This window comes from Zonotrichia leucophrys, chromosome 2 (assembly GCF_028769735.1).
Source record: "Zonotrichia leucophrys gambelii isolate GWCS_2022_RI chromosome 2, RI_Zleu_2.0, whole genome shotgun sequence".
Lineage (NCBI taxonomy): Eukaryota > Metazoa > Chordata > Aves > Passeriformes > Passerellidae > Zonotrichia > Zonotrichia leucophrys.
Window position 1 is genome coordinate 37,413,416 of NC_088171.1, and position 14,974 is coordinate 37,428,389.

Below are 14,974 nucleotides of genomic sequence, written 5' to 3' on the forward strand. Positions count from 1 at the left end.
ACTGAGTTTAGATCAAGCTCCCTCTTAAAGATCCTCAAATGCACTATGGAAAATCCTTCATTAAAATCGAAATGTAACATAAACCTTATTTTCCATCAACTTTGTATATTAGTCAAAATATACACCCTTTTTAAGGTCACATTTTGTTTTTAAAAGATAAGGTTTATTCAGGTTATAAAAAAACAAACTGTGGTGATACTTTTCAACTATATCAGACAGTTTACTTTGGAAACAAATATTTAATACCAGACTGTGAGCAGTAATGGGAATAGAATTGCTTGTTGTTAGGCTACTGTGAACAATATTAGCTGAATGTTATGGTATTGTTACAAACCAACAAACTATGATGGGAAGTCCAGGATTAGTATAGATAAGGCTCTCTTGAATACCTAGTGTGCACTGGTTTTCACCATAATGCTCCTTCAGTGTTTTCAGTATCCAAATACCTACATGAGTCTAATTACTGAAAAACGTATGGGACAACCATATACTGTGTTTGAGAGTTATGATTTATATCATTAAGCAGTGAGTTTTACCAAGTTTTGTCATTCATGTCACTGGAGCAGGACATATATTGCCTGTCCTTTAGCTGTGGCATGTCATCAAAGCTATTTGGTATGACTGAGCACAGATGGCATGCCTAAAAACCAGGTATACAATGTAACTTTCCTATTACTGACACGTAGATATTTCCTCTTCCTCAATTTCCCCCCCCAGATGTTTGCTTGCCCAGCCTTCTACAGGAACTATAGAAAGTCCTGTTCATCCTGCTCATCCCTGATGCCTGGAATTGTGGAGTTGAAACCCTATACAGAATAAGCGTTCACATTCTTTTTTAATTATTTTTTTTATTTATGCTGACAGCTCCTTTCTGAGCATTTTTAGAGTCCTGATTTGAGGGAAGTGGGTGCAGATCTCATTCAAATAGTCATTCTCCAATACCATTAGCATTACCTGCCAAAAATGAAAGTGGCATATGAATCACAATAAGCCACTCATGAATTTGTGGATTTAGAACCTGCCAAGGAACAACAGATACACACACGATTTCAAAGACCCATCAGTTTTCGGTACTTCCAGCAGTGCATAAAAGTACATTTATCCAAAGACCATCTTATTGATGGCACATTCTATAAGGTCTACAGACATAACTGATTCCAGGGAAAGATAATAATAACCGAAAATATTTCTGTTCCAGTCTTTCTTTTACAAGTGAGGTAGTGAAAGTGATGAATCTGCTAATCATAACCATGTCAGAGGCCTTTCCTGAGCTGCCCCTTATTGAAGTGCTACTGTGACATAATGATGTGTTGCTTTTCTGTGAGAAGAGCTTTAGAATCCACTGGGAAATATCACAGTTGCTTTCCAGTTCCTTTCAGACATGTAAATACCTTTATGTTTAGACATGAGTACAGAGGGCTGGAAAGTGAAGTTCAGTGAGGAGTAGAGTGGGGTTAAAAGCATCCACATGGATCCAGGAACCAAATACATACATATGTGGACTTTCTTCTGTATCTGATATTACCTGGGGCTTGAAATGAAAATGTTCATTATCAAGAAGAAATGCTTAAGGAACATGTGCCTACTTGAGAGTTATGTTGACCCATGGTTGACAGAGAAGGCCATCTTCTGCCTGAAATTGCAGATGAGCAACAGAACTCTCGGTAGTGCTCAGATATTTGTGTCGTTCCCAAGTTATATGTACATTATCGAGTATGGTTTATTTCCAGCATGTAGTGTGTGGATAATGCTATATCAGTGAAAACCACCACATGCCACCTATCATTCTTTACAATTGCTCGCTTTCATCATGGTTTGCTTAAGCTGAGCACATCAGAAACTGAAAATAACATTTGGGTATTTTTTCCTTCTTAACATACAAAAACTCCAGCCTACGTTTTGAAAACTATTTATATGCTATTATTTGTGAAACCTTGCAAAGAAACCTGCATGTTGGCATGGAGTACACATGAATGTCTCAGCAGCTTGACGAAATGTTAAGACTTGGTTTGAACTGTGTTCCAACCAGTTATAAATGTTATCTGTTGTAGATGAAAATGGTAATCAACAGATAGAACCCTGCTGAAGTAGCCTTGTGTGCATATCTTAAATGCAAGTGGCCATTACCAGCTGTACCACAACCTTTTCTCATGTTTCATCTTGCAAGTGGCTCAGTGGAAGATAGTCAGATGTCTTTTTCTGAATATGTCTTTAGTGCATTTCTGCAGTCTGTTGGTTATTCTACTCTGTGTTAGTTAGACACCAATCTCTTGAGCTCAGGCCTATATCACCTTGCTACTTGAGTGTTTGTTCTGAAAATTTCTTTACTGAAGTGGACATCATGTCAATAATAGCATATTAATCTATCTCCAGATTGGCTTAAGTTCTCTCCAATCATACAGTGAAGGCCCATGTTTCCAGGCCCTTATGCTACACTGTACCTCAGTCCATTCGGCCTCTCTCCAACATGGTACTGCTCCAACTGCTTTTTCATCCACATCTCTGTTACAGGAGATCTTTGGATTGCCTAAAAAAGTAAAGTGCATCCTGTATATTTCCTCGTAAAACTTTGCTTTTTGGAAAAGAAGATCAACTTTTTGCAGGTACATCAGTGATGTCAGACTCACTTCTGTTTTGCCTGGCTGCTGTCTCCCTCTTCCACAAGTCTAAAAGTACCATTTTTTAAAGGACTGAAGGAGATAATATTAACATGAGTGTAACCACTTATCCTGCACATTGTCTGTTCTTTTCTCCTTCCACTTGGTGTCTGGTTTGTCTTGGCTGTTTTTAAAAATTCTGCTGCCTCTATTGAGAGACTTCCAGATTAAACCAGCGAAGAGAAACCAGGTGACTGTCTACTTTTATGAATATAGGTTGTGTATAATAAATTCCGGTTTTACATCTATGCAAATTAAATCATCATATGATTCTGACTACATGCATTTTTTATCAAATATGGCATATATTTCACAAATTATATTTAACTTGTAGTCATGTTGCAATTTTGAATACCTAACTAGGAGTTACAAGGTGTGCCACTAGATCTTAGTAAATAGGTTTACAAACCCAGAAGAAACAGAAGATCTTTAGCTTTTTTTCTTGTATTCATGTTAAATCTGGTGAAAAAGCTTTTCCTGCTATAGGTGATAATATAAATGCCTCACTACTATGCTGTTTAGAGACAAAAGTACACTTAGTTTATAGAAATGTAGAGATTTTGTAAGGGCCTAAACAGAATGTGCCCAGAATAAGGAAGTTTCAGAGAAACATGCTTTTGGTCTGGAGTTAGTGAGGCCTTTTATTAATGTTTCTTGTCACAGAGTAGAAGACATCAGTCACAATGTCAAAATAAACATTTTACTTCTGCAAAATTATGTTTTCACTTCAGGAAAACAGGATTTAGCATAATTCTTCCTGTGGACAGACAGGGCAGTTTTAGTGTCAAGCTCTAAGCCTTGCAATATGATTCCCAACCATAGGTGCACCAGACTTTGAATAATCAGTCTGTCAGATGAGCTATGACAGGCATTATGCTGTAAAGGTAGCCCCTCAATGCTTTTAATGTTAATAATTTTCAGTAACTGCTGCTGCTTTTTCCTAAATAAAAAGATATTTTGTTGACCACAAAGATGTCTCTGTCAATACTTGTCTTTCAGTCAATAAAAGGATCTGGATGGGTTGAAATGTGGGAATCGGGTGGAATTCAAACATATGAACAAAGAGCTGTGATTCACAAAACCTCTTCTAAGAAGTTGCCTAAACCTCAAAACACTGGGTTTGCCTTAGAGTTAGTTCCTTTTCCACCTGGGACTCCTAAGTGGTCATTCAGGACTGTTCATGCCCACCCAAGTCCTCTAGACCTGCAATATTCTTCTGCTCGAGTGTCTTGGTTAGCTTGGCCTCCTGGTTACTTGTGGAGTATGCCCAACCTCCCTGACATGACTGCATTCTTGACAAAATGCAGCAGGGTCACTGTGGTAATAATGGGACTTAATCCCAGGACTATTTTTATTTTTACTCTGATTTTTGTTTTAGTTTTTAATTTTTTTAGGGGGATGTTGTATGTATTTCACAACAATTTAACATAGTGAGGACAAAAATAATCCCGAGAAAACTTAGTGTGTGCCCCAGCCCTGGGAATAAACTAAACATAAGATTATGATCTAAGGAATCTTGAATTCGTTTGTGCTCAAGGGCACTGTTTCAGCAGAAGGGTCGAGACTGCCTCTTTTAAAATAACCATCAGCCTGGTGGTCAGAGTCCTCCCTGGGGTGAGAGGAGTTGTAAATTGGGGCCTTTCAGGGCAGCAGAGATGAATCCCATGATTGCATTAGTGCTCTAATCACAGAGTTGTTATATAGAGGGAGATGGGAAGCCAGCTTCTCCTCCAGCTATGTTTTAATAAAACATAAGTTTTGAAGGAAAGATCACAGGGACCTATTTTCATAAAAAGAACGAGGGTGTAGATACTGAGTGGATGGAGGCATCTCTCAGACAGCCCTGGGTACAGCCCTGTCTTTAGAGGTAACCCTCAGGTAGAGCCTTTGCTTTAGAGAAGGAGGCAGGATTGTAGACTTGGGACAAACCTCATTTTTCCCCTGGTTAACTCCAGTTGTCTTGTGTTGAGGTCAAGACACGCTGTGCTGGCTGTTTTCCAGCCCACCCAGGTGTTTCTCCTGGTACGCCGCAGCAAAGTCATGCTTTCAAAACATGGTTTTGGATACCTGATAGGGAGCCATGGGACAAAAATTCAGTGTTGGAGCACCAGGATGCTTTATAGGATTAGGCCATAAATTATATAAATCAGTATCTAATTATTAATAACAGTTTATTTCATAATAACAGCAATACTTGGTATCTGTTGGGAACCGCTCTCTCGGTACAGTTTCTGGTCCATTTTTATTTTGCATCACAAAGGACGGCACAGGAAACTGTTGGATTGCATATTACTTAAAATGAAAATTCTCTCTGTAAGTGCTTCCCATTAGAAACTCTAATGGCTAACATGGCTAGACACTTATATTTGTTTTGAGTCCTGTGGGATACAAGGTTAAAATTATCTTTTTATGGAATTTATCTAAATTAAAATGGAAACATCCACTAAAATTTTGGCCTTCTCTAGGAAAAGCGTGATAGTAGTTGAAGATGCCTATTTCTTCTTTTAAAATACTTTTATTTTGCCTATTTGAAAACTTCCAAAATCAAGGGACAATATACTCCTCCAAAAAAAAGGCAACTACTTGACAGCAGTCCATGGCATGGATTTCCTCTGCCATGGCATAGCTGACTGCTTTTGCCACATATAGGATGTATGGGCACAGTTCAGACAGTCTGCCCCATCTGTGTTTTCTTCCCCAAACCTGCTTGATACAACTGAAGAGTAGGTTACAAAGCTGTCCTGGAATCCTTCCACTTGTGATCTACATCCTACAATATGGAATATTCTAAATATCTTGGGCTTTCCCTAGCTAACAAGCTGGTTATTCTGGCTATGCATGAAGATACAGATTTGGGTCTTAATTAACATCTGCAGTTTAATCAAACCATTTATGATCCTGAGAAATTTGAACTGTAGACTTTCTGGTTTTTCTGATGACAGACAAATACCATGAACTAAAATAGTAGTTTAATATATAAAGCATTTGCACCAGCTCTATGGCCATGGTAACTTTTGTGGAAGCGTGAGAAGTCTGAGGATGGTATTTTTCAATGTCTGATGAAGAATTCAAAGATAATAGATATGAGATCAGATACACTAGGGACTTGACAAAAGTTTTTGGTGTTTAAATTTAAATAGCATTCTATGACACTTTACAGGGGCTAACTCTCCTGTGGTGACAGTCCTGTAAATCTTTAGCTAGGCCCAGTTTTATTATAAAAGAAGTTGGCTGGCCCAAAAGAGAAAATATGGAATAAATTGCCATGAAAGTGGATTGGCCTGTTTAGTCTGGTGACCCAGTGAAACAGTGGAGGACTTTATAATCTGCAGTGCAGACAGGTCTTCATTGTTGAAGGAAGCAGGAAGTGCTAAGAGGGCTGTAATTGCATATTCTTTAATAAGAAATATAATTGTTGCTTTTGCCAAACAGATCTCAGACAGATTTTAATAGTGTGCACACATTCAGAAGCCTCTGGAACATACCTTTTTACCCTAATTTGTTCATATACATTGATATATTCTAATGTATTTACTCCCTCTAAAAATGTAGTCCATGTAGAGCATTTCTGAATTGCAGGGTTCCTTACTCTTTTTTTTTTCTTTTATAGATTGACTGTGATGATTCAGTAAGACAAAAGAAGATCCCATAGATGTGTTTCTTTTAATACTTTTAAGTTTCTGTCCTAGAATAAAGGCTTATGTTTGCCATGATTACAGTGGTCTGTCTTCACTACACTGTCAGGGCCTTGCCATCTTTCATTGTGCAACATGTTTAAAAAATCCACATACCCCTCAGTACTGTATTTTTTTTTTTTTTTCAAAAACTTCAAATTAGGAAACCACATTTGTGATGTAGTGTGATTTTCTTTATTCAATCCGAAGGGGTAAAATTTTGTGTTACACCAGTATCAACACAAGTCTTGGTCAATAGGAGGGAAAGCAGTGTTATGCAAAGCCTATCATAACCACTGAATGTGAAATCAGCAAAAGGAGGCATGATCTTCTTAACACTGCTTCTGGTTTGAAATTCAGTTTTTCTTATTTCACATTCTATGATCTTGTGTCATTGCAAAACAAATAGTTTTCTTAACTGGCATTAGGTGTATGGCTTCCTGTGAACCATGGTAACCGAGGCTTGAGATTTATGAACGATTGTTTAGTTTTCATCAAACTCTCTCAATCTGTAGATCTAAGCAAAAATCACACCATATGTTGAAAATGAGTTCAGTAGTGACTGTCTTTCAGCAGCTGTGCTAAATTTGTATTGTTCTGCAGTGTTATGGACAGCTTTTTTCAAAACAATTGAGATCACACATATAAACTTAATTATTTTTATTACTGTTGAGTGTCACATTTTAAAAGGCTTGAAATCTTTTTTCTGTGAAAGGTGAAGCTAGGGAAAAATTTGCTTTTTGTCCCAGGATACTCATGCTTTCAGTTTATTTGTAGAAAATATAAATCATAGATAGATAGATAGGTAGATAGATAGACACATACATACATACGTACATACATACATACACAAATACATAGATGCTCCATGATGACCAAATTCTAGAATAATCAGTTGAAAGGTTTAAATATAAAAGGTTGCAATCTCTGCACCATAAATTTCATGTATTTTTGCTTTACTAAAAAAACAAAACAAAACAAAAACAAACAAAAAAAAAACCAAAAGAAAAAAAGTGCTGAATTCTCTTGTAGATTGGACATTGGCTTTAGGCTATAAATGCTTGACTGATGGTAACTTGTGTGAGTTCATAAATTCCTTTTACATTGTCTGCTAATCAATCACACCCTGTTAAAGGCTTCCATTGCTCAGGTGGCCTACCTGTGAAGTATCCCACTTCAGTCCCAGGGGGTATTCAATATCATGTATCAGATCAAGGAAAGGGTAGGACAGTAGACACAATATCTGCTGATGATATTCAAACAACTGAGGTTTAGGAAGAGATTTTATTAGAAAGAACATCTACAGAAAGAAGAAAAGTACCACTACAGTTGGTCACAGTTCATATTTGTCCCTTTTAAAACTGCATGACAAGGTAAGTTGCATCTGTGCAAGCAGGAAAATGAAGTCGTGGTTTGCTACTGCTTGGCAATATTCATGCAGTGAGTCAAGTCAACAATACTGAGGTTGAGCAGAACACAAACCAAGGAGGCCGCCCATGCAAATGATACATCCTGGTTGCTTCCTCATGAACTCTTCCATGAAATCTTGCTGCACCCATCTTGATTGCATATGCTAATCCCGGATTCTTAATTGACTCATAACAGATTTATCTGGATTTCCAACTTCCTCTTCTCTTTTGAATGTTAATTAAAATAAAAAGATTACATTTAAGATATTCATTACAGTAGCAGAGTTTTCTGCTAGAGGTGTTCAGAGCCAAATTTTGGTTTTATTTAGATGGGACTCTTTAAAATCAATGAGCTTAAGTCTGTTTTGCACTAGGGATCTTTTGATACCCACATAGTAAAAAATGGCCTTAGCAGGAATTGAAGAATTTATAAAGTTCAGAGTATATTTTCTACATTTTACCTCATGCAGTAAAATTGAGAAAAAGCCCCCAGTTTTTAATATCAAATATATGTAACAGTCCAAAGTCAGTTTGTTTGGATGGAAATAAGCGCAGAACTTCTCATATAGACTTGTAGATTTTCCCTGTCTTCCCCTAAATCACTCACTATTAGACCTGCAGAAGAAGGAAAAAGAGGGCTTTGATATCCTCTGTGTGGAATATGGAGACTTCAAGTCATGTTTCTAGCCTAAACAGAAAATTTTCCTTTGGTATTTTCTAAGCCAGATGCAGAGCTTGTTTATTTTTAGTCAATATCTAGGAACACTTTAAATAGTAGGTTTTTATTTTTTTTTTTGTTCATATGGACAAAATAAGACCTAATTAAAGAAGAAGTAGAATGAAAATCCTCTTTTTCCTTTTTTTTTTTTTTAAAAAAGCAAACCTCATTCCTAATGTGGAGTTGTACAGGGATTTTTTCCCCCACATTTTTGTTGTTGTTATTATTTTTGTTTCTCCTTAGTAAGGTATTTTGTAGTTATATTCTTTCTTGGCAACCCACCATATTGTTGTTGGTAATTTGGGGTTTTTTATATTCAGTAGATTAAATCATACTATCCTATTTGGGATCTTCCCACCATTACAGCTTTTGCCACCCATAACCTTGTTTTATGATCAAAGGGGAAATAAAGGGAAAGCAGTAATGTTAATAGGCTTTCCCATGCAGTCTCTCTGGGAATGGTCTTTTTATAAGTGTCTTGAACTTGACCTCTTCAGAAGGCCCAAAGGTCCAACACACATTTTTAAAGTTGCATTTAAATTTTAATATTTTTATTCTGTGAAGCCATTTAAAACCTGGCCCTCAAAACACAAAGCATAAATCTTTCAGGACAGTCATCCAGTAAAATTGATGTGTGCGGAAGAGAAATTCCGGAAAACCCCTACAGCTCTATTGCTTTGCTTTTCATGTTGTTTTATAGATACGTTCCCTACAACACTACCAAATAATCAAACAAAATCCAATGAATAATATTGTGATTTCATCACTCTGGCATTTGAACTTGCAAATACAATTTAGCAATGAATTAGGAGAGGAAAAGTTTTGCACTGCCCCACCCTCATTATAAAAATGTTCTTCTGAGCCAAGCATTTGAGGCATTAGAAAGATTTACAGTAATAATATAAGTAGCAATAATGAACTTGGGAACAAGGGAGTCTTGTAAGGGGTTCTCAGAATGAGAGAAAGGTTTTGTAAGCAATTCTATCAACACTAAATAAATATTTAGGAAGATTGTCTTCTCTCAGTGAGTCTGTATAATAATTGTACTGCTAATAGGAAGTATATGATTTGGATATGAGAAGATACGTATCTCTGAGTCCATTCAACTTGTTTGTGTGGGTGAATCTAGTTCTCATTAAAGGTACTGGTTAGACTGTCCTGATTGCTACTGTCTTCTTTCCATGAAAATGTCAGCTTTGTCACCTGCTGTGCAAGGTTTCCAGCCATCCCAGTTCATCTGAGGGCAAGCTCTTCTATCTGCTGTTCTCTTTTATTTTGGAATGGTCAACAAGGCAGCCAGGTGTGACAGGGCAATTTGATAATGCAGTTGGAAAGGAAAAAAAACCATGTGTTAAATGCTCGGACTTGACCTGTATGTGGGGGTCACAGTGTTTCCCATCACCATAAGGTCAGTGTGCACTCCCCACAGAATTCATGTGTAATTTTTCTTCTGCATGTCCTACCCCTACATTCCTAAATTCAAGTCTCTGACAGTATCAATAAACAGAAAAAACTCGGGAGCAGGAGAAAGCAAGGCATGAGGGAGGCAGGCAGGGGTGGCTACTTGTCTGCCTTACCTCCTTGCTGCAAAGGGAGCAGCCAGGATGGAGTTTGACCTCTTGCTCCCAACGCTCATCCTGGAGTCCCGAGTGCGCGGCTGAGCTGAGGATGTGGGCACAGAAACAGGGAATCCCGTTGGAATTGCTGGAAAAAACTCTCATTAACTTAATGAGATTTGGAACATTACAAGGGAATTCCAGCTGGAACCAGATCTGAACCTGAGTGCGAAACATTCCTGAATACACTACCACAAACTTGTTTCAAGGAGAATATGTGCTCAGACATACAAATGGCTAGATTCTGATCTCGCTAATGCCAGCATGAGTGTCTTGACTCATACAAACTGCACTCAGAGGACTAGCCCTGAAGACTATAAAATGAAGATGCACACATGCCACAGGAGACTGCAAAAGGAGGGTGGAGCTACGAGGATTCAGCCACACACCTTGCTGGAACACCTTAAGACAGGTAGATCTGGCAGCAGTTGGCTGAGACGAGACTTTCATCCTGCATAATCACTACTTTCCATAATTAAGTGCAGAGTCTGACTGGGTTCACACTTCATTGTGCTGGAGTCTAGCTACACTCACATCCTCACTACCAGACTCCTTGTCCAGCTCTGTAACAAACACTCTCCACTTCCATATCTTTCAGATCAGTAGCTGAACTGCCATTACTGCTGGGCTTCTGGGGGAAAGAGAACTGCCTTGTGAATATCAGAAATATAGATGGAGGAGAGAAGAAACAGATTCTCCCTTCAGCATAGTGTGATACAGCAGCAGGCTGGTCTCAAAATAGACAGAGGAAGTGCTGAATGACCCAAGTGATGACAGGCTTGGTGGCATTCTCCTGCATGTATAGAAGACACTTGTTTTGTCCATATGTCTTCATATCCATACTGTAGCTGAGAAACTACTGTAGTGTTCTTCTGGAGTGATATTCAGACCACAAGTTTAGTCTGAAGGAGAAAGCCAGTGTATTTCCATCTAGTTTATAAACTGTTGAAAAATGTCAGTCGAATAAAGATCTTTACGTTAACTAGGCTGTATTTTTTTCCATCTGTGGAAGAACCAAAAGCTCTTGCTTCAGTCAAAGTTAATGTGAGATTTCCTGGAATATGAATTGGCCCTTTAGACAGAGCTTTGACTTGTCACCTATTTAAGAGTGTTTTCATTATTTTCTGATTACTTATCCAGCATTGCCAAATTTTACTTTTCTTTTATTAAGTAATTTAATACTCAGAGCTCACAGAAAACTTAACATGTCATCCATCTCTTTCAGTTTAAATGATTAAAAGCAAACTCCATTTCTTGAAGTAGATTCTTTTTTTACACGTTGCACATCTGAACTTGCAGTGAGACTAATACCAAACAAATAAAAACTTTCTTTTTTGAAACTTTTAAGCAAGTTAAAACACATCAAAAACTGCATTCCCAGTAATTGATACTAATTAAAATGCTGAAGCCGCATTAACAAGAAATGAAAAGGAGTATTTTGGGTCTTATCTTTTGCAACCTGAATGTTTTTCAGGCTCAGCTTTTCATAAATGCAGAAATATTATACCTTGTATTATTTCCGTGGAAAATGCTATTGCTGCTTGGTATTTTATGGGGTGTGGTTTATAATTTTATTAACACCATCTGTTGTTTAAAAGATAATATAGAATGTTTAAAAATTACCAAAAATGCTCGTGTACACAGAATTAGGAGCAACATTTGCAGTTTGCTCTTTGCCTGGCAATTCATCTGCACATAAAGCTGATTCATATTGAAGACAGTTGAATTTAACTCCTTATGGTTGATGGGATGCTTTAAATATCTCCATTGGCTTGTGTATTAAAACACTGTTAGTATCAGAAACACATTCTGTATCTGAAACTGCCCTTGCTGCCAGATCTTCGAAATACTAGAGGGTAAGAAGGGCCATATTATGACAGGACTGAGAAAGGCCATATTATGAAAGGACTAAGAACCCTGAAGATCACCTTCCACCAAAATTACAGAATTACATGGCTTTAAAAGGGAAAGGCAGGCCAGCAAGATGGATGAGGAATGGAATGTTTGCATGTCTTATACTCTGCTAGAAGCACTTAGGCACATCCAAAGACAAAATAGAGTTTTTAATTACTGAATAAACCTTTTCCTGAAGCTGAATGGAAACACATCATCATGGGCAGGTGGTTTTACACATTTCTCTCCACCCACAGCCTGAGAGCAGAACCAGTTAAAATACAAAGGCAGGAGAGGTCATAAATACAGGAGGTAAGAAATGCCTGAGTGAACTTGGAGAAAGATCGGTGCTACAAGACCAGGAGAGATGCCTGTGGCTGGCTGGTGTCTCGACCAGGTGGAGAGCTATTTCAGCTTTGCTTAACAGGCATAGCATCAAGGCCTTCTCAAATCTTTGTCTATTACCCAATTGCTTAAAATAAATAGCCAGTTGCATCTAGAGAGAAAAGAGAGACAAAACACTATTAGATAAGAGCTTGCCCGTCACAATTTGATTCTTCTGGATTTATGGGCCAGAAACAATTGTTCTTTTTGCTAGAGATATACAAAAAAGAAGATAATTTCCAGCATGGTCCCAGATTGTTCCAAATAAAATTTGTAACACTTTGGCTTCCAGCTACAGATTTCCTATCTAAAGAATATGCTGGGGAGGACAAGTCCTCCTGTTACCAAGGAATGGAAAATCCTTGTCAAGGAAAGGCACATCAGCCTGTTAGAGGCTGCCAACACAAATATTTTGGACTGAGAAAAACTACATTTCAAATTAACAAGAATCCAGGTGACATATGCTTTTTTTAACTCAATATCATAACCTCATCTATCAGGGAAAATGGACTGACATATCTATTCTAGGGGAAAAAGAAAGTGTTCTAACTGCTCATGTACAGAATTCATATTCTGTGGTTAAAAAACCCAAACCCCAAGCAAAAAGACAAAAACTCCTGCATGGGTGTATATACTTTATCTTGGAATTAGGTTGGGTTTTATTTTAGAATAATTATTTCACTAGTCACAATGCATGGTAATTATTCCCAAATAAAGTCTTTTTTTTTATTGCAATGAAGTGTCTACAGGGAGCTATCACAGAGTAGTTATCCTGGAATTGCTATGCTGCTTAACTTTCCCCAAGTAGACAAGCCTTAAGAAATCATATCCAAAAGAAGTTGGAGGAGAAAAAAGTGTCTCTGCATGTGTTACAGCATGAGTGACTGCTAAAAGTTATATATTGTAATGTAGATGCTGTAAACCACACATTTATCCCAAGAAGGCACACTGTAATAGCAGCAGAAAAGGATTTTGTGGAAACATGTAATAAGAATTTATGCCTTTTCTTTTTTCTTTAAAAATTACTTTCAAATATTTCAAATTGGGCTTTCATCTTTATTCAAAGCAGATGCACTGTTTACTAAACAATTTTATGGTATTCCCTCTCTGGATCTGCTGGGAAGCTGTGATTAACAGTGATGTTCAGTCTTTTGGAATACGGTAGCCATGGTATGGTGCTGGGTCATAACTCCTTAAATGACCTGAAATGCTCAACCTGTGGTATGTGCCTCAACAACAAATTAAAATCGAGGATGAGAATGAGGAATGTTTTATACGCTAAGCTGGTACACCTCCTATTATATTAATACTTTACTGAAGTGCACAGCACCATTCAGCACAGTACTCTTGCTTCAGCTTGAGTGCAGTGTGTGTGCATGTGTATATATATATATATATATATATATATATATATGTGTGTGTGTGTGTGTGTCACATTGTCACACTCCTTGAACTTGTAAAGTCCATAAAAACTATGGATAAGACACAAGACTCCTGGAGTTTGTGATTCTGGACAGAAGTTGGACTATCCTATCGCTATGTGTCAATCTCAGAGTATCTTTAACCATTGGTGACCCAGAGAGGGCCATCTCCTCTGACTCCTGTAATTTCCTCATGAGAAAGGTACCCTTGCAGTGTCCTGGACTGTTTCAATGTCATCCCTGGGGCACAGACTGTGTGGCATGCCGTTGGACTTGTCCCCATTCCCATAGTCACTGTGGGATCCTTGGTAAAGCCATCCTAACCCTTGATCCCACATGAAGGTCCTACCAATATGCATGCTCGCTGCAGTATGTGGCCACTCACAGGGGTGGAGAAGGAAGGGAGGAAGAACACAATGTTCCAGCCTAGAGTAGAAAATGCCAGTTCTGTTGGAGCATGAAAACAAGTTGATCAGGCACCATATCTACCATATCTACTCCATGCTTGGTCCACAGTATCTGGCTGGTAAGAGCTGCTACCTCTGAGCCCAGATCCAAAATTCTCAGCTGCTCTGGGTGCCTGTCACAAGCCAAATAATGCTGCAGTGGTCTCCTGGGTAAGGAACAACTGACCCTCTGCCTGTAATTTTGGGATAGGTGAAGGAGCACCACTGTTTTTTGCTTTTCTTTTCCTTTATTTTTCCTGAAGCAGGCAAGTCACTGATACCAGGGCAAAGGCTGGTAGGCACTGTCTTCTGGAAGGTCACCAGGTAGCTCTCCCCAGCTTGGGGGAGAGCAGCTTGTCGTTTGCTAACCCATTGGCCTTCCAAATCCAAGCAACCGGAGGGGGGAGAGGAAAGTCTGCAAGGTCTCTGCCAAGGCTTGCCGTGACCTTAGGTGCTGCCTCAGTAGACACAGCTCCGGCAAGAGGAGAGCCATGTGCAATGCCATCTGGAGCCACGCTGGCGAGGTGACCCTCCCTCCGGCACTCTGGTCACAGACACCTGTGCCTGAGTCTGCCTCCAGAGCCCCAGTCCCTGCTCCTCTCAGATCTCACCCCGGGAACTGCTCAGGCATCTCCCTCTGTCCCTCCTCTCTGCGGACAATGGTGACAAGCTGCTGTCTGTCCACCCCAGCTAGTCCAGGGCTCAGCAACACACACATTTGGGATGTGGATCTCTGTGGCTCCTGGATGAGGAGAA